The sequence below is a fragment of the Canis lupus genome, chromosome 24 (assembly GCF_048164855.1).
Source record: "Canis lupus baileyi chromosome 24, mCanLup2.hap1, whole genome shotgun sequence".
In the NCBI taxonomy this organism is placed as follows: Eukaryota; Metazoa; Chordata; class Mammalia; order Carnivora; family Canidae; genus Canis; species Canis lupus.
Genome location: NC_132861.1, coordinates 14,670,805 through 14,689,378, shown reverse-complemented (window position 1 = coordinate 14,689,378; position 18,574 = coordinate 14,670,805). Strand labels below are relative to the sequence as shown.

At 45.6% G+C, this 18,574-nt stretch overlaps 2 long non-coding RNA genes across 5 annotated transcripts in view; one reads left to right on the top strand and one right to left on the bottom strand.

Moving 5' to 3' along the window:
• Positions 1-622: 622 nt before the first annotated feature.
• On the bottom strand, positions 623-2,281 carry LOC140615795 (uncharacterized). The gene is made up of 3 exons (XR_012016274.1): positions 2,160-2,281; positions 1,257-1,317; positions 623-866 (listed from the first exon to the last, which is right to left on the bottom strand). It is a non-coding gene; the product is annotated as an uncharacterized lncRNA (long non-coding RNA).
• A 6-nt stretch (positions 2,282-2,287) lies between these two features.
• Positions 2,288-18,574, top strand: part of LOC140615794 (uncharacterized) — a 31,721-nt gene continuing 15,434 nt past the window's right edge. Inside the window, exons 1-5 of one of the 4 annotated variants that reach the window (XR_012016272.1) lie at positions 2,288-2,531; positions 12,702-12,793; positions 13,564-13,664; positions 16,033-16,207; positions 16,531-17,582. This is a non-coding gene — a long non-coding RNA (uncharacterized lncRNA). Of the gene's footprint in view, positions 2,532-12,701; positions 12,794-13,563; positions 13,665-15,378; positions 15,706-16,032; positions 17,583-18,574 lie in introns of those variants that run through there. The other 3 variants (XR_012016273.1, XR_012016270.1, XR_012016269.1) reach the window with 3 other exon arrangements.

Genomic DNA, 18,574 nt, shown 5'->3' with positions numbered 1-18,574 from the left:
CCCACATTGCTCATTCACCTGTAAGATTAGTTTGCATCGACCTTGAAGACATCCAAACCCTCTAGAACCTTTTAAAATCTGAATATAAGTCAAGACTTTACATTTTTCTTTAAAAAAAATTAATTTATTTGATAGAGAGCATGCACACAGGCCAGGGTGAGGGACAGAGAGAGATGGAGAGAGAGAATCTCAGGCAGACTCCCCTGCTGAGCATGGAGCCTGACGTGGGACTCCATCTCACAACCCTGAGATCATGACCGAAATCAAGAGTTGGATGCTTAACTGACAGAGCCACCTAGGTGCCCTGAGACTTTACATTTTTCCCTTTTCAATTTCATCTTTTAGTGTTGCCATACCTTTTCTAGATTTTGGAGGTTTTTCTGAATCCTGCTCCATGGTCAATGTATTAGCTATCTCCCAAAAGTTGATGTCATTGGCAAATTTGATCAACATGACTTTGATGTCTTCATATACATTTTTTTTAAAGTTTGGACAGCACAGAATTGATATACATCTTTGTGGTACAGAAGAGACCTCCCTCTACCTTGATGTTGAATAATGAATCTTTTCCAACCAACTACAAAGTCACCTGCTTGTCCCATCACATATAACACTTCGCAAATGACTGAATTACACATTTATCGAAGTGTATCATAATTACTTCTTTACATAGCTGTCTCACTCACAAGGCTGAGTTTCTCCAAGGCAAAGACCATGTTTTATTCATCTTTGTGATTTCAATGCAGAACACAGGAAGTACATGATATGAATGACTCTTCTGGCCAACAGTTCCCCAACTTGTCCACAGAGATAAGTATCAAGAAGACCCCTAAATCATCTTGCCAAAATGAAGGCACTCTTTTATCCTGCAATTCAATCAATCAAGAAACTTAATGAGGTATGAAGCTAACTGGACACAAGTTAACACCCCAGAATCATTCATTCTTCTCCTCAATTTGCATGAAACATAAGCTGAATGACATGCCATCGGTTTGTTAAACTAACCTAGACATTGTTAGTACTCAAGGTCACATTCATTGGGCCTCAGTTTCTAGTATCCACCTTGTTCTGGGTCCCCCACCCCAATTTTGAATATCATAGTCCTTTTGCCTCTTTCCATTCCTCATAATGCTCAAAGATTCCTAACCATCTTTTTGCCTCCAGTGAGGCTTGCACTCACTCCCTGAGAGGTCCTCCCTTGGACCTGCCTGTCTGAATTATTGAAAGTCTTCAGTGCCAACTGCCGACTTCCTCACCTTTCTAGAACCACACACTTTCCTCTTAAGCAGGACTAGGCATGGGTTTCTGCAGCCAAACCTGGGGAAAGAGTGAGAATGTTATTTGGGGGTGCCCTCTCATGCATGGCCTGGTCAGGGCAAGGAAACACCACAGAGTGTCACGCGGTCACTTTAAGCACCCCTCACCAAGGAGTCGTGAAACCTTAGGGGGAAAAGTCCTCCATAAAATCATGGTGACTGGATTTCCTGCCAGTCCTGGAAGGAGGGGTAGGAGAAGGTTTGATGTGATTGAGAAACATTGAAGAAAGTGTTTTGTCTTCCCTCATGAATATCTCAGAGCTAACTGATACCATTACATAAGTCTTCCCTCCCTGTCTTTAGATCATTTCCACCGATAGAAAAGACAGAAGAGAAAATGAGGATGTATTTCTGTCTCCACCAGTCCTCTTTTACCATCAGGCCAGCAGCCAAGCACAGCTTCAAAGCTTCCAGGCTTCCTGAATCTAGTCTCAAAATTTGCGCTACTGTGTCCTGTGTGTCCATTCTCAGTGATATGCTTCAATCTTATACATTCGTTCAACAGAGAGTTATCCAGCTATGTGCCAGGCCCTGGACTCCCTGGGGTGGTACAGCCCTGAACAAAACAGGAAAAAAGCCAGAAACCCTGCCCCACGGCCCTTGCAGCATACCAGCAGACAGACAATAAACAGACAAGTAAGTCCAATAATTGGTATGTTGGATGATACTAACTGCTGTGGAGGAGAACTGAGCAAAGAAGGGGATTGGATGCTGAGGTGTGAAGGACAGGAGTTGAGATTTGAAATAGTGCAGTCTGGGAAGGTCTCACTGAGAGGCATGTGAGTCCCCTTAAAGGTGGGGGCAGGGGCAGCCATGGAAGTGCCTGGGGAGGCAGCCACCTACTTGCTTGTTCGTGGAGGCCAGAGTAACCAGACCAGAAAATTGGAACATGTCCTATTAAAATTGGAATTCTGCAGAGAACCTGCTAGTTTCTTCTTCTCTGTGTCACAATAGACCATTCTGGACTCTGATGCAGGAATGCCATAGAAGCCATGGAAGGAAGTAACCAGGGATCCTGGTCCCATACAAGGTGGCCTCCGATGGCTGTGCTCTCTGAGTTCTTGATACCAGGCCATCCACTGCCATTTTGTTAGTTTATTACATAACTACTGAGTGCCCGTTATATGGCTATGGATCAAACATTCCCAACCTTGATGTCATGTGCTCCAGGATGTACAAGAGTACAAGCAATTGTTCTGATAGAAGACAGAAGAGGTAAGGGGGTACACTGAGAGATCCAGGTGGCCTCTGGTGGGAAAGCATGTCCAAATCCCATCTTGAGGAATGGAAAGGAAGGAGTGGGCCAGGAAAAGAGGTGAGGTAGAGCTTTCCAGACAGAGCATCCCTAGGGTACCAGAGATCCCTGCACATAGTCAAGACACTCTCAGAATGTCCAGTTGTTTGTAGGGGGGTGAGGATGTGGGGTTGCTGGGGGTTCATGGAAAGAAGGATGGCAGAGACATGAGAGTGGAGAGGTCAGCCAGGCCTGGTCATGTCTGATCTTGGCAAGGAGGACTGGATTCTAGATGGACTGGAAGCCATTGAGCAGTTTGACTCGGGATGTGATGTGGTCCAATGTGCTCTCTTGACGACATGAGGACAGAGTGAGAAGCACAACAGGTAGCAAGCAGCAAGACCTGTGGGAGGTAATGGTGGCCTGAACTCAGCTGTGTCACAGGGCACAGAGACAAATGGACAGACTCAAGGTGAGGTGCCCAATTTGCAGGTCTTGGGGTCGATTTGTTGTCTGGTGTGAGGGAGGGGTCAGAGATGACTCTCAAGTGTCTCACCTGGTAACAGTGGGTTGTGGGAGTGGGACCATTTCTGCTAACAGAACATAACACCTCTCAGTTCAGGCTCAGGTTTCCCTGAGACAAGGATTCTGACACCCAAGGTAGCCACCCTTTTGTACCCCTATGTCAGACAGCTATTGGTAGTGGACTGCCTGGGCATGGTGGTATGAGGCAGGGGTACTCCCAACCTCCCGGGTGAGTTGGATCTTCTTCTGCCAAAGACAGTTCTCCCAAGAAGGGGACACCTGGGAGTCCACAGGAGCCAATATTTCCAGGTGCTGTGGGACAAGGGGACAATAAAAGAGGCCTGGGTGGTAGTGGTGGTGGCATCCACTCTGCTCCCAGGCTCTTCTCTTCTGTTGGCTGAGAAACCAGACAACCAAACTGACTTGGAGAGTGCTATGGATGGAATGTTCTACCCACCCCTCACTCCAATTTGTATGTTGCAATCATAACTCTCAATGTGATGGTGTTAGGAGGAAGGGCTTTGGGAAGTGATTACTGGGTGAGGTGGATGGAGCCCTCATGAACCAATTAGTGATCTCATCAAAGGGATCTCAAAGAGTTCCCCTGCCAGCATCACCATTACCATGTGAGGATACAAGAGAGTGAATACAACCCAGAGGAGGGTCCTCACCAGAACCTGACGTGACTGGCACCCAGATCTCAGACTTCCAGCCTTCAGAATGATAAGAGATAAATTTCTGTTTTTTATAAGCCCTCCCAGGCTATGGTCCTTTTTAATAGCAAGCAGGAGATACACCAGAGAAGAGCAAGTTGCTCTGATTGAGGGTCCGATTTCACTTGCTAGTGAGTGATTTTAAAACCCTGGCTTTAAAAATCTACATTTTTACTTCAGCCTTTTCTGCTTCCCATCCATTGCTTGGTTGTGTTTGGTATAGCTGAGCTTACTGGAAGAGTGTGCTCTGGATAAAGAAGCTGTTGTTTGGGTCCCCAGCACATTGTCCTAGTTTTAGCTTACTATGGGCCAGTCATGGCGAGTCAGTCCCTCTGTGGCCCAACACTTCTGAAGGCGACACCCACATCTTAGTGTCCAGGAACAGTGTCCCCGGAAGCTCAGAGGGTGGTATAACTTGCGCAGCCCTGCACAAGGGGGATGTGGGTAGGGAGGTGGGGAATGACAGGGATGCTCTCAACTTGCCACCAAAGAAATGCACACCATCATCCCCCTTAGTCGGCTCCTAGTCCTTGCATTTTTTTCTGGCTGGGGTGCAGTCAGCAGAGTAGATGGGGAGGGGCTCTGGGCCCGGGGTTCAGCCAGGCTTGCCACCCTGTGAAAACGCAGTGATGCCAAACACGGATTACAAAGTCCCAAGTACTTTTCGGAAGGCCTGTGCCAGGCTTCCCTCCCACGGCATTCAGTGCGTGACCGTGACCTTGCCCTCCAGCTGGACGGTGGCTCTTTCACAGCATTGCTGGGATGCGTCCAGGTTGCCATGGGAACGTGCAGGGGCGCTGCTGGTGGAAACCCAGACCCCTCGGTGGCGCTGCTGCAAAATAAACAACACAGACAGGGCCAAGTGGCCAGCAGCACTGTCTGGGCGCCCATGGAGAACCAGGAGAAGGGTCTGGAGGGATCCCCGGGCCTGGCCTGTTGCTGGAGGAGGTGACCCCTCGCCCCAGAGGAAGCTCTGTGCACACTCTGGAGGAGCATCCTTCCCAGCAGCTAGGAGGCCCTAGTGAGGGGCGTGCAGAGGCGGGCTCTGGGACGGGGAGGCTGGGATTCAAACCCACACTCCAACACCCATCAGCCGCCCCACCGTCAAATGGGCACCCTAGCCATCTCCAGGGTTATCGTCCGGGGTAGATGGGACAACACGCAAAGGCTGAGCCTGGTGCACACCCAGGACCCCTTAACGTGCCAGCTAGTGAGGGCAGAGGGTGAACCAATTTTCTACCCATAGTGTGGTGCATTTTGCAGATTCCCAGTGTCTTCATTGGCATTAGCTGCCCCGTATTTCGGTAAACACCGGGGATTCTGTTTCTTCCAAAAGGATCGCTGCTTCCTTGAATGGCTCATCCTTTGACATTCAGTCTAATTACTGCCTTTTCAGTCTGCAGGCGGTGATCCCACAGTTTACAAGATCTCAGCCTGGTAAACACCTTTAATCTTTGCAACTATGCTTTCTTGTGTGTACTCCTTTTTTCTGCACCAAATGGGAGGTTAAAAAAAAACACAACTCTAGTAATACATAATCATAGAGAAAAATTAGATAATACAATACAGGTAAACAACCAGAAATACAATTAAAATTACCCAAATCTTTCCACCTAGAGGCAACCACTGTAACATTGATTCTAGACTTTTTCCATGTAAATATATATGTCATTTTCTTTTTTTAAAGATTTTATTTATTTATTCATGAGAATACACAGAGAGGAGAGAGAAAGAGAGAGAGGCAGAGACACAGGCAGAGGGAGAAGCAGGCTCCACACAGGGAGCCCGATGTGGGAACTCGATCCCAGGTCTCCGGGATCAGGCCCTGGGCTGAAGGCGGCACTAAACTGCTGAGCCACCGGGGCTGCCCATATGTCCTTTTAAAGCAAATTTGACTCACATTATATAGATGGCTCTTTAAACGGCTTTTCTAACACATATATGCTGAACATCCTTCCAAATAAGATAGAAGTATAATCCACAGCATCATTTTAAATAGTTGTATAACTTTTATCTGGATATACTATACTATACTATACTATACTTTATATACTATACTATACTAATCTTACCAATTATTTAAGAAATTTGGATTATTTGTGCTGCTCTAAACACTACATTGAGTAATCTTGTGCATGTATCTTTATGCTCTTAAACACTTTTTGTAAGAAATAATTCCTGGAAGTGGAGTAATAGGAAAAGAATATTTTATGAAGGCTTCCTGTTATATATTGCTGAATCGCTCCTTAGATGTATCTTTTACAGTCCCTCCAATCTGAGGACATGGGTTGTTTTCTTCATACCTACACCAACATTGGCTATTGTTCGTTTAACCTCTGTCTAACCCGTTATTAAAAAAATATGCATTCTTGTAATGTTTTCTTCCTTTTGTTATTACTAATGAGAATGATCACTTTTGACATTTACTGTCCACTTATCTGTGTTTCTTATTTTATTTAATGCCTCTTCAATACTACTCTTAGCCATCTTCCCTCACTCTTTGTTGATTTGTATGAGCTTTCTATAATAAGCTCTAACACAAACCTCTGCCCAGGAAATAGCCCCCTTAGTAGGGTGAGAAATGACTGTGTGTTTGTTGTTGAAATGGGCACTAACCAAGAGGGCTGAGCAAGGCAGGCAGCAGACAGGTTTGCCTTCAAAAGACCACATTATTTCTCATAGCCTAGTGTCTTTAAGGGTCATCCATCCTATAGCCCAGGTCAGAATTTCCTTCCTTTTTGAGACCAAATACTACCCCATTGTATGGATAGATCATATTTTGTTTCTCTGTCATCTGTTCCTGGAACTGAGTGCATTCCAAAGAGCAATATGCACAGGATTCACTGGGGATGGGGTAAACACAGATTTTCATCAATATTTCTGGGATGAGGCTCGAGACTTGCAGCAAGCTTCTGGACTACTTGTCCTCCCAAGCCAGTTCAATTCTTCATCTGTTGTGTCCCATCCCACTTGTAAAAATAAGCAATAGCACCAAGGGCTGATCTTACAGGCAGCTTTTAAAAAATATAGATTATCCATTCTCTCCTTTCCAGCCAGTTCCAAGCCCCAACTTCCCCCTCCCTGCCCCCCACAACCACCCTCCTCTGCCATCTGACAGGTCTGAGCAGCCCAGCCTGGATCTGAGCGCCTCTCAGCCATGGGGCCATGGCCAGGCCTCCTTAGCTGGCCAAGCTCCCGACTCCCTGCAGGCTTCTCCCTTGCTCCAACCCCCAGCCCTGTTTTATCTGTTATATATACTTGACTTCTCTCATTTGGAATGAAGATCCTGAGGCCAAAAGTCTGTATCCTGTGTTCATTCATTCAACAAATATTTATTGTTACTTTGTGCAAAGCACTGTTCTTTCTAGATACAGAGGATACAGCAGAGAACACAAGAGACCCAAATCCCTGCCCATATTAGCTTTCATGCTGATGGGGACATAGATAATAAACAAGAGAAACCAGCAGAATTTTAGCTAGTGATACATATTAAGCATGAAAAATAAAGCAGGGAAGAGAGAGGTTGAGGGTAATGCTGAAATTTTAGGGAGGGAGGCCAGAGCAGTCGTCACTTGGAGATGAAGTAGGGTAGAGATGGGGTGGGGAGTATCTAAGGGGCTCATTCCTGGAAGAGAGAACAGCAAATGCAAAGGTCCTGGGAGCACCAGGAGGAGCATCAGGAGCATCTAAGGAGCATCAGGAGGCCAATGTGATGAAGCAGAGGAGGGAAGAAGATGAAGCCAGAAGGGTAGCAGAGTAAGATCATGCAGGGCCCTGTGGACCAAGGTTGTCCAATAGAGATAGGAGAGCTACAAGTGCATTTTAAGATTTTGTAGTAGCCATACTAAAAAAGTAAAAACAGGGGCACCTGGGTGGCTCAGTCGGTTAAGCGTCTGCCTTCAGCTCAGGTCATGATCCTGGGGTCCTGGGATTGAACCCTGCATCAGGCTCCCTGCTCAGCCAGGAACCTGCTTCTACCTCTCTCTCTGCCTGCAGCTCCCCCTGCTTGTGTGGTCTCTCTTGTGCATGTGCTCTCTCTCTCTCTCTCTCTCTCTCTCTCAAGAAAAAAAAATAAAATCTTAAAAATAAAGTACATAGAAAACTAAAAGCAAACAGGTGAAATTAATTTTAATATAGCTTATTGAAGACAACATATCTAAAATATTGTTATTCCAACAAATGGTCAATATAAAAATGATGGATGAGCTATTTTACCTTTTTTCAGTATTGTCTTTGAAACCCAGTGTATAGTTCACATTTACAGTCCATCACAGTACTGAGAAGCCACATTTCAAGTGCTCTGCTGGCATAGTGGGCAGCAGAGTCTAGATCGAGCAAAGATCTTGACTTTTCGTCTGAGAGTGTTTCAAAATGTGGGTTTTGGGATCCCTGGGAGGCTCAGTGGTTTAGCATCTGCCTTTGGCCCAGGGCACGATCCTGGGGTCCCGGGATCGAGTCCCACATCGGGCTCCCTGCGTGGAGCCTGCTTCTCCCTCTGCCTGTGTCTCTGCCTCTGTCTCTCTCTATGTCAATCATAAATAAATCTTAAAAAAAAAAAAACTCTTTTAAAATGTGGGTTTTATTATTATTATTCAGTTATGGCAAAGCCAATGGATCAGGAGACACCAAGTCATCTAAAAATGAGTGGGCTACACATATAGCTCCCAGGAGAAGGGGCACACACTCCGTGAGGGACCAGGCCAGGAGCACCAGGGGCGGGTGGGAGGCGGCGGTGGGGGGGGGGGAAGCATCAGGTATCGACTTTTTTGTGGTTTCTCTGGGAAGGAACAGGAGAGGCAGGATAATTCCAGGGGACTCTGGCCCTGGGTGACTAGGACAGGGGGTTAGAGGCTCAGAGTGTAACAGTTCCCTAGAGGAGGTGGCTGTGTTGCCCGCTCGGCTGGCTCCGGACTGGTTGATTTGCAGCTTCAAGTGCACTCCTAGGTGGGTGGCTTGCTCTCTAGAATCAGCCAGTCCCGGGTGGGGCAGTGTCTCCAGGATGTGCAAGTCCCCAGGATGTCAAAGCATCAGAAGGGCGAGGTTAATTCAGAGAGAAGCAGGAGCCCCTCAGGGTCGGAGCCAAGCAGGGCTGTGATCCGGCTACTGCGTGTGGACTGGCTTCCAGGACAGGAGCCACGGAAAGGGGCCGGGGGGACAGGGGACAGGTAGGAGGCTGTCGCAACCCCGAGGGGCAAGGAGGTGGGCGCTTGGCTGAGGAGGGAGCCTCAAGGGGGACAGTCAGATCACTAAAACCGTTCCTCGTGGAGCACACAAGCATCTACATGAAAGAGGCACCGGCCAGGGTACTCTTGAGGAAGGACAGGATAACACGTTTGCTGAAATGCTTGAATTCAACAAAATTCCAGAAGTTTTTAGACAGTGAAGTAATACCGACGCAGACACGGAGGTATTCTCAGTTGGCTCCCCGCCGCGTCAGGACGGTCCCCCTGCCAGGCCTGGTTGGGTCACTATGTTTCCCAGGTCAGGGCTGGGGGTTAGATGCCCGTCTGTCCCCAGAGTGGGGTGGCACCCGGCGAGGGCCGGCATCAGGCCCTGCGGAGCCCCTCTTAGTCCCACACGCCTTTATGTAACAGGAAGTCCCAGGGCCCTGCTGCAGGAAGGCTGTGGTCAGAGCCCCTGGCCATTCCGTGCAGAAAGCAGCTGCTGCTCACCCAGGGTCTGAGGCTCAGGAGTCCCCGGGGCTCGTTCTGCCCAACCGTCCCCCCCCCAGGTTCATCGCAGCATCCAGCCGGCAGACACCACAATGACTGGCTCATATTTTCTTCATAGTCTAAACAAAAATGCTTTTGATTCCTGGGGTCTCACAGCCTCCATGCGTTGCCATTAACTCGGGCTCAGCTGCAGGAAGCACAGCCAGTGGGGACGTTTCCCCTTCGCATATTAAAAAGCAGAGGTGGGGTAGGCCTTACCTAGAGCTCACCCGGGCAATAAAGATAAAAGCATTAAGTCAAACAAACAAAACAAAAAGCACGGCTTTCCTAGCAGGCAGGCGACACAAGATGGGGACTCTGTCTTTTTGCCAGGTGTGCCTATAAAGCAAGGTGGTTGATCTGCTAGCCCCTGTCCCGGAAATCCCAGACGTCAGGGAAGTGTGCTCAAAGTCGCTCCCTGAGGAGTTATAACTTATTCTGAAGTTTTTCCCACCTCCAGAACACACCTGGGACTCACTTCTCCTTGGCAATGGCCTTAAGAGTCCAGTTAAGTCACACTGGAAATCCCATCTCAATTTTTAGAACAAATATAATGGTATTACTCATTTTGATCTCATCTGTCATCTACCAGACTTGACTCTGAATTACTGTTTTTTTTAAGATTTTGTTTATTTATTTGCAGAGAAAGAGAGAGAATGATGAGGGGGTGGGGGGGGGGACGGTGAGGAGCAGAAGGAGAGGGAGAAGCAGACTCCCCACTGAGCAAGGAGCCTGCCCTGGGGCTCCATCATGACCTGAGCCAAGGGCAGACCGTTAACCAACTCAGCCACCCAGGCACCCTGAATTTTTTCTCTTTTTGTTAATTTCTGAGCTTATTTTAAAAAAATGCCCACATTCTGAAAGCAATTATATTCAAAGGCTACCAAAAATTTCAATTCATTGTTTCATCGCTGAGCACCACATGGTGTATCATTCCAATTGCATATGTACATAATCTCTTGCTGAAAAATTACTTATTGAAGGATTAGTCCAAATTCTACACAGAAAAGTTTCTAAATCGTTCGTGTACACATGGATGAATTTGTGGGACTGAACATCCTGTTGCAACCAACACCCAGACTGACACACATAACATTAACAATGGCCTGGAGGGGCCTCTCATACTCCTTCTGGGGTAAGGGTCATCCTGCCCAAGGCCAGGAGGGCCAGGCAAGGCAAGCAAGGCCCCTAGGAGGCACTCACTCTCAGGGTAGCATGAAAACTTCCTTACATCTTGCCCTAGGCACCTTACTTCCCTCACCCTAGTCCCCACCTTGATCCTGACTTCAAACAGCAGTGATTAGTTCCTCCTGCTTTCGAGCTTTGCAGAGATGGAATGATCCAAAATGCTCTTTTGTGTCTGACATCCTTTGCTCAACATTATGTTTGTGAAATTCACCCACATTTTTGCTTGGAGCTGTAGTCTGATCACTCTTGTTGTTGTGTAAAGCAGTGATTCTCAAACTTGTGTGGACACCATCGTCACCTGGGGGCTTGCTAAAACACAGATTGCTGGATTCCTAGAGTTTTGGGTTCAGTAGGTCTGGGGCAGGAGCTCAGAGATTGCTATAAGTAGCCCCATGATACTGACGCTGCCCTTCCCGGGACTATACTCAGAGAACCACCGCTGGAGAGTGTGGGAATATCTTACCATGCATTTGCCCATTCTAACGCTGCTGGGTAGGTGGGTTTCCAGTTTTTATTAAAAATAGTGGTTCTCCAAACAATTTTGTACATATCTTTTGGTGAACTGTGTATGCATTGCTGTGTCCCTGGGAGTGAAGTCACTAAGTCTTAGAGTACGCATTATGATCAGTAGTAGGTAGTTTTCCACAGAGGTTGTATCAGTTTACATTCCCATCAGCAGATTATGAGGATTCTTGCTCCACACCCTTGACAACCCATGATATTACCTGCCATTTTTCTTTCAGACATTCTGGTGAGTATGTACCAGAATCTCACTGTGGCTTTGATTTGCTTCTCCTGGATCATGAATAAGGCTCAGCATCATTTGATTACTGGCCACTTGGCTAGCTTCCCTTAAGAAGCATCTATTCAAGTCTTTAATCCATATTTCTATTGGTTGTCTTTTTTTTTCTTACTGATTAGCAGGAGTTCTTTATGAGTCCTTTGTCGGATGTGTGCACCGCACATACCTTCTCCCACTCTGTCTCTGTGTGCTGCCATTCACTGTGTCTTTTAATGACTAGAAGTTCTTGGCTCTAATGTAGTCCAATTTACTAACTTTTTTCTTTAAAGTTAGAATGTCTGTGTCCTGATTAAGAAATCTTGGCCAATTCCAAGGTTCCAGATAAATATTTTGAAATAGGTATCTAGTACTCACTTGGAAATGTAAGCTTGAGTGCTATGGCACCCAAATTTTGAATCTAGAGCTGTCAACTATGGAAGGTATACTTTCAGCAACCATGGCATATGTCACACGTTGTCCTCACGTCTTCCCATTTATGGCCCATCCATATCTTCTCTGCTCCTACCCTGCTCTTTCCCCTCTCACCCTCTCACCACTGGTTCTTCCATGTGGCCTCTCACACATCCTGCAAATAACACGTCTTTCAAGCTGACAGCATGCCTCCTCTCAGGTCTCCAGAGCTCATGATGAGGCTCCTATGACCTGCTCCACAGAGCCCACTGGACCAGGGCACCATCCCAAGAAGCCTGGCTGAGGGGTCTCCTTCTTAGACCAGAGTCCTTCCTTTTAGGGAAACATCTCTGTGTCTGCTGAGTAGCACTCATTCATTACTTTTTTTCCATCTGGTTGTCTGAAATCTCAAATACCACGGCTGGATTTTTAGAATGGATGTCAATCTCTTAAAGTTGGACTAAAGTTGAATTCAATTCTGGGGATTGCATTTATCACACGGTAAACATGCCTTCCCCATCCCCTAGGCCAGGGCAACATAGATCCTGGGAAGAGCCCAACCCCAGGGATGAGTAGGACCCACACAGGCTGGTGGATTCTGTAGTTTTGTGTTTGGAGGAAACCGTTGGTGGCCATAAGTTCACAACAGATGGTTAAGAAGAGTTCACAGAAAGATGCGGAGGCTGGTAAGGAAGCCCTGGGAAGCATAGTCGTGGAAAGGACTTGGGATCAGGAAGCACGTGTGGCTTGAAAAATTCTCTTAGAATGAGCTTTGTGTACCTAGGATGTCTTTTACTACCATTATGTGGTCTTTACCCACAGGGGTCTTTGTCCATTTCTGACACAAAAAGCATCACTCTCCTAATGGTTAATAGAGCTCATCAACACAGCCCTCCCTATTCCTCAACAAAGTGGTAAGTGAGGAAGTAGTCTAAACTGAACTCCTGAATATATGTCCATTAAGGATAATTTTAGATTTCCATTAATGGGCAACCAGAGGTATAAAACAAAATACCAGAATTTATTTAAGTTTTGTCTTGTAAAGCATTAGATAAATTTTATTCCCTCAGCAGATCTGCCTCTATTTTCCTGGTCAAATGTTACACTTTTTTTTTTTTTTTTTTTTGGCATTTCCTGAGCACACATCAGTGGATGGGGTGCTGTTGGCAACAGTGGGGAGACCAGTTAGATGTTTTAAAATACAGTGCACAGTGTACAGTAGACATGCCAACTAGTCTCGCAATAAGTATAAATATTGTGCTTACCAGTCATATCAGGTCGTCAAACTGTGCCTTTTCTGTCCTCTCCTCTTTAAGGATCCTTAGCTCTCTTTACTTGCCCTTTTATTTATTTTATTTATATTAATTTATTTTTTATTGGTGATCAATTTACCAACATACAGAATAATCCCCAGTGCCCTTCACCCAATCACTCCCACCCCCCGCCCTCCTCCCCTCCCACCACCCCTAGTTCGTTTCCCAGAGTTAGCAGTCTTTACGTTCTGTCTCCCTTTCTGATATTTCCCACACATTTCTTCTCCCTTCCCTTATATTCCCTTTCACTATTATTTATATTCCCCAAATGAATGAGAACATATAATGTTTGTCCTTCTCCGACTGACTTACTTCACTCAGCTACTTGCCTTTTTATTTCCTTACTTGTCTTCTGGTGGTTTCTTTTTCAGCCGTCCTCTGGAAAGATGTGGACATTGCTCTCATTCCTCTGCCCTGGTTAATTTCCCCTCGTCCTCCGTGAAATCATCATCCTCACAATCCAGTTCGAAAGGTGAATACTTCAAGACATAACTTTGTTCCTTCTACCTGTCTGGTTTTGTCTTTTATCACTTGGGAGCATGGGGATTTTTTCCCCCTTGTCACCAGTAGTTAATGTTATACTTAAAAATGAAAATTCAGCATTCTAAGAAAATAACCATGGATATATGAAAAGATTACCAGGTGGTTCATCACAACGCTGACTAGCATAGCAAAGAAAATTAGAAGGAAGTAAATATCCATCTATGGAGACTTGATTAAATGAAGATGTGTTCTTACGATAGAGTAGTAAAAGCTATACAAATGATGCTGTACAAAAATCCCACAGACTGTATTTCTCATAGTTCTGGAGGCTGGAATTCCAGACAAGGTGTCGGGGCAGGTTTGGTTTCGCCTGAGGCCTCTCTCCTTGGCTTGCAGATGGCCACCGTCTTGCCGTGTCCTCACGTGGCCTTTCTTCCATGCATCATGATCCTGCTGTCTCATGTGTCAAAATTTCCTCTTGTTATAAGGACACCAGTCAGATGGGATTCGGGGCCACTCTCATTTTAACAAACCCCTCTTAAAGGCCCTATCTCAAAATACAGTCACATTCTGAGGCTCTGAGGGCAGGACATCTACATACAAATTTGAGAGGACACAGTTCAGCTCAAGGCAGCAGCTGTCCTGTTTCAGGTGAGCTCTGGGAGAGGACGGGCTGCCTTAAGTAAGGCATGTTTTTTTTTTTTTAACATCATATGCATTTTTACCACTGTCCACCAGAGGGCAAACTTTTAAAGTGTTCATTTAAAAATGTGAGCCTTGATTTTTAACTCTTTGTAAGCCTAAATTTTTTTTAAATAAAGCTTTTTTTTTTTTTAAATAAAGGATAGTTAGAAACAGACAACCTGTACTGCTTATGAACATGACTTATTATCAGTTTGAATCTCCCTTTCTTTGAAAGTTCAGGACTAGGGACAAAGATAATTTTCCATCAGTGGGAGTGAATGTCTTGACAATTTCAAAGTCAGTTGTTCAAAAAAGCAATTCTTTGCTCATATTACATTTTATTATAACTCCTATCATTTCAGTTTCATTACCTCAATTCCTCAGCACCTTAGGAGATAATTAAAGAGTTATGCTGTAAGAACGGAAAGAAAATGAATTTTGAAGTAAGGGTGCTTCAATTCATTTAATCTGTTTGTGTATTCAGTTATTCATCCAGTTAACAGACATTTGGTACTGTATGCAAGGCAGTGGGATTCAAGACCTAATTCTGCCACTTGGTGGCCATCAGGACTGTGGGCAAAGTTAGTCTCCCGGGATTTCCACTTCCCCATTTGTCAAAAGGACGATATTGACGTAAAGAGACTGTTCCGGGACCCAGTACAGTCAGGTATGGGAAGACGTTTGGAAAGCCTTAGAATGCAAAGCCTCTGTCAGTCGTTACATACTCACCAAGTCTAGTCTCCACTTTGTAGAGCAGTTTCTTGGAGTGCCAGGGTCAGGGGGCACCTGTTTCTGAATCTCTGGGGTATGTTGTTGGGGAGGGGTCTTACCCAAAAACTTCCTGATTGAGAATCTCGGGGCAAAGGGGTAGTGCCCAGGAAAGCCTGCCTGTTAATAAGTTCACCAGCTGAATGTACCGAGATCCACAGCTTTAGCCAGCCAGGGTTTCTCAATGTGAGCACTACTGCCGTGTTGGGCTGGATAATTCTTAGCCGTAGGGGCGGTCTTGTGCATTGCAGGATATCGAGCTGCATCCCTGGTCTCTACCCTACATGCCAGCAGCACGTCCTCCTCCTCTCCTGGTGTGACAGAGGTCTCCAAATTTGCCCCTGTTTTGAGGACTACTGAGCCAGAAAAATAGAATTGGCCACAATGCCATCAAGCAGAGACACAATACCATTCCAGTTCCTCTCTGGGTGCAGCTCCAAGAGTTCAGCCTCTGTCACACTGTCCACACCATTATTTCTAACCTATTCATGACCAGATCCACCCTTCACTGAACGACCACCATGCGGCAGGGATGCTTTACAGAAATGAACTCAAGGAACACTTACAATGCCTTGGAGGTGGACGTTATTCTGAATTCTGGTTTATAAGCGAGGAGCTGGGGGTTCAGACACCCATGCCCAAGGTGGCAACTGAATCCAGATCTGCCTCTGAACTCAGTGCTTTCAGTATCTATACAGCCCCTGGCAATTAGTTATGCCCTGCCTAGTCACTCTCCTGCGTCACTTACCTAGTCCAATGGTAGGCTCTGTGAGGACAGGATCCATGTCCTGGGGAAGCTGTGGAGCACAGCTATATGGGTGACTTTCTTGTCACTTAGTGGGCAAAATGGAGGTGGCATTGCAAGACTGATACCAAAGTTACATCTTTTTCCATTTGGGATACAGAAAGTCATGCATATTATCAAGAGTGAAGCTGAACACCAGTTGGAATCGACTGTGAGAATCTGCAGGCCAAAAAGAGAATAAGCATGGCTTCAGTGGAGAGGAAAGAAGAGCTGAGACTTACTGGGGAGGCCCTGAAGCCCACACAGCACACTGGTCCTACAGAGTCTAATGAGGGGTGAGAAAGGGTCGCGGGCCTCAGGGTTCCCATCTGGGCAATGGCCACACCACTGGTCCCAATGCAGCAGATGAGCTATGAGGCATCTCTAAGAGAGGTGGACTTGTGAATCCATGGCATAGCACATGGCATGTGTTAATGTATCCACATGATTTCTCTTCCCTTCTTCTGTCTTCTCATTCTCGTTCTTTCCTTCAGCCCAGAAGGGCTTTCTACCTTATTTGTGCCCAGGGAAGGAGAATTGTGTGGAAATCCACATGGCGTCATGCTTCACGCTGCAAAAGTGGGAAGGACAGAGGGTGTCATGGGGTCTCTCACTGCAGGTGTGGGTTCCCTTGGACTCTGGGGCTTAGCCACACTCGGGCTGATTGACAGCAGGCAGCCGGTTTTGAAGGCAGGCTCTTCCAGACCTCACCAGGACTTCAGGAGGAACGGAGAGGACGAGCTGCCCAAAGGCAAGGTAGGGTCATGGAGCCCAGGCCCGGGCAGCGTCTGCCAGGGCCCCTTCACTGTGAGCCACCTCCATCACAGGGGCTCCAGAAACTCCCTCTTGGCTCTCTATCATTAGCATCTTAGTTCCAATTACTTTAGCCTCGAGAGCCTCCTTTTGTTTTGCACTGTTTGAAAATATCACTTTGCACATCACCTGGTGCTTATTTTAAGGATCTAAGTATCGGAGGTTTCTGGTCTTTGTTTTATAACTTTATCCATTTTTGACTGCCTTAATTTCCTTCCTGCCCCTGTTTTGAATTGTTCTATTTATTTTTGTCTGAACTTTCTTTAAAAAATTTGTATTCTGGCAAACTGATGTAGCTCTGGAAGACAGTATGGAGGTTCCTCAAAAAGTTAAAAATAGAACTACCCTATGATCCAGAGTTGCACTATAGGTATTTATCCAAAGGACACCAACAGAGTGATCTGAAGGGGCACCTGTACCCCAATGTTTATAGCAGCAATGTCCACCACAGCCAAACTGTGGAAAGACCCCAGGTGTCCATTGACAGATGAATGGGTAGAGAAGATATGGTATATATATAATATATATATATATATCATATATATTATATAATGGAATATTACTCAGCCATCAAAAAATGAAATCTTACCATTTGCAATGACATGGATGAGCTAGAGGGTATTGCACTAAGTGAAATAAGTCAGTCAGAGAAAGACACTTATATGGTTTCACTCATATGTGGAATTTAAGAAACAAAATAGATGAACTTAGGGGAAGAGAAGTAAAGTAAGATGAAAACAGAGAGGGAGGCAAACCATAAGAGATTCTTAACCATAGGAAACAAACTGAGGGTCACTGGGTGGGAAGGGGGTAGGGGGACGGGGTAACTGGGTGATGAAATGAGCACTGGGTGTTATATGCAAGGGATGAATTGATAATTTCTACTATGAAACTAATAATACACTATAAGTTAATTAAATTGAATTTAAATAAAAAATAAATAAAAATAAAAAATTTTTATTCTGTTTATTGTGACTTATAAATCATTTTAATTTAATTTTTATCTATCTTCATGCTTTTTTCACAAAACAAATTATTTTATCTTTTTAAATTTCCTTATATTGTGTCTTTCTTAATTTCTTTTTGGTTGTTTTGTTCCTCTTGATGTCTTAGTTTTAGGGAACATCTGCTTTAATTATTTATTTATTTATTTTTATTTATTTATTTTATTTATTTATTTTTTAAGTAGACTCCACACCTATCATGGAGCCCAATGTGGGGCTTGAACTCACAACTGTCACATCAAGACCTGAGCTGAGATCAAGAGTTGGATGCTCAACTGACTGAGCCACCCAAGTACCCTGTATCTGCCTTATTCTTAACTCTAGTTTATAAATGGCAGGCAGGAGGTGTGTGTGTGTGTGTGTGTGTGTGTGTGTGTGTGGTGAGGAAGCTGGAGGGGGAGCCCAGGCCAACAGCGGAGATGCCTGGTGAGCACCATCTCTAGCTCTGGAGATGACTGCCTCTTTGGCTCCTCTTGATACAACTTCCAAATACACTTACGTTCACTGAACCGGTCTCAAACCATGTCATCAGAAGCACCCAGACTGCATTGCTTCCTGGGATCATGATGGGTTACCAGTGATAGAGCAATTAGATTGCACTATTTAACACATGCTCGTCAAGCACAACCTGAGGGCTGCCCTTGAGGGAACCCGACAAGTGGCCCGCTTTCTGGAGCATCTTCTGGATGTGGGCAGAGCAATTAACAAGCTTCCAGAAGTAAGAAAAGCCATAAAGAAAATTTAATGAGAAATGAAGGTAGAGGCTGAAGAGTGACAACATGACGACAGATGGCTGGGGATTTCAGCAAAGAAGGTGGCAGTCCCCTGCTCCAGATTTTTTTTAGT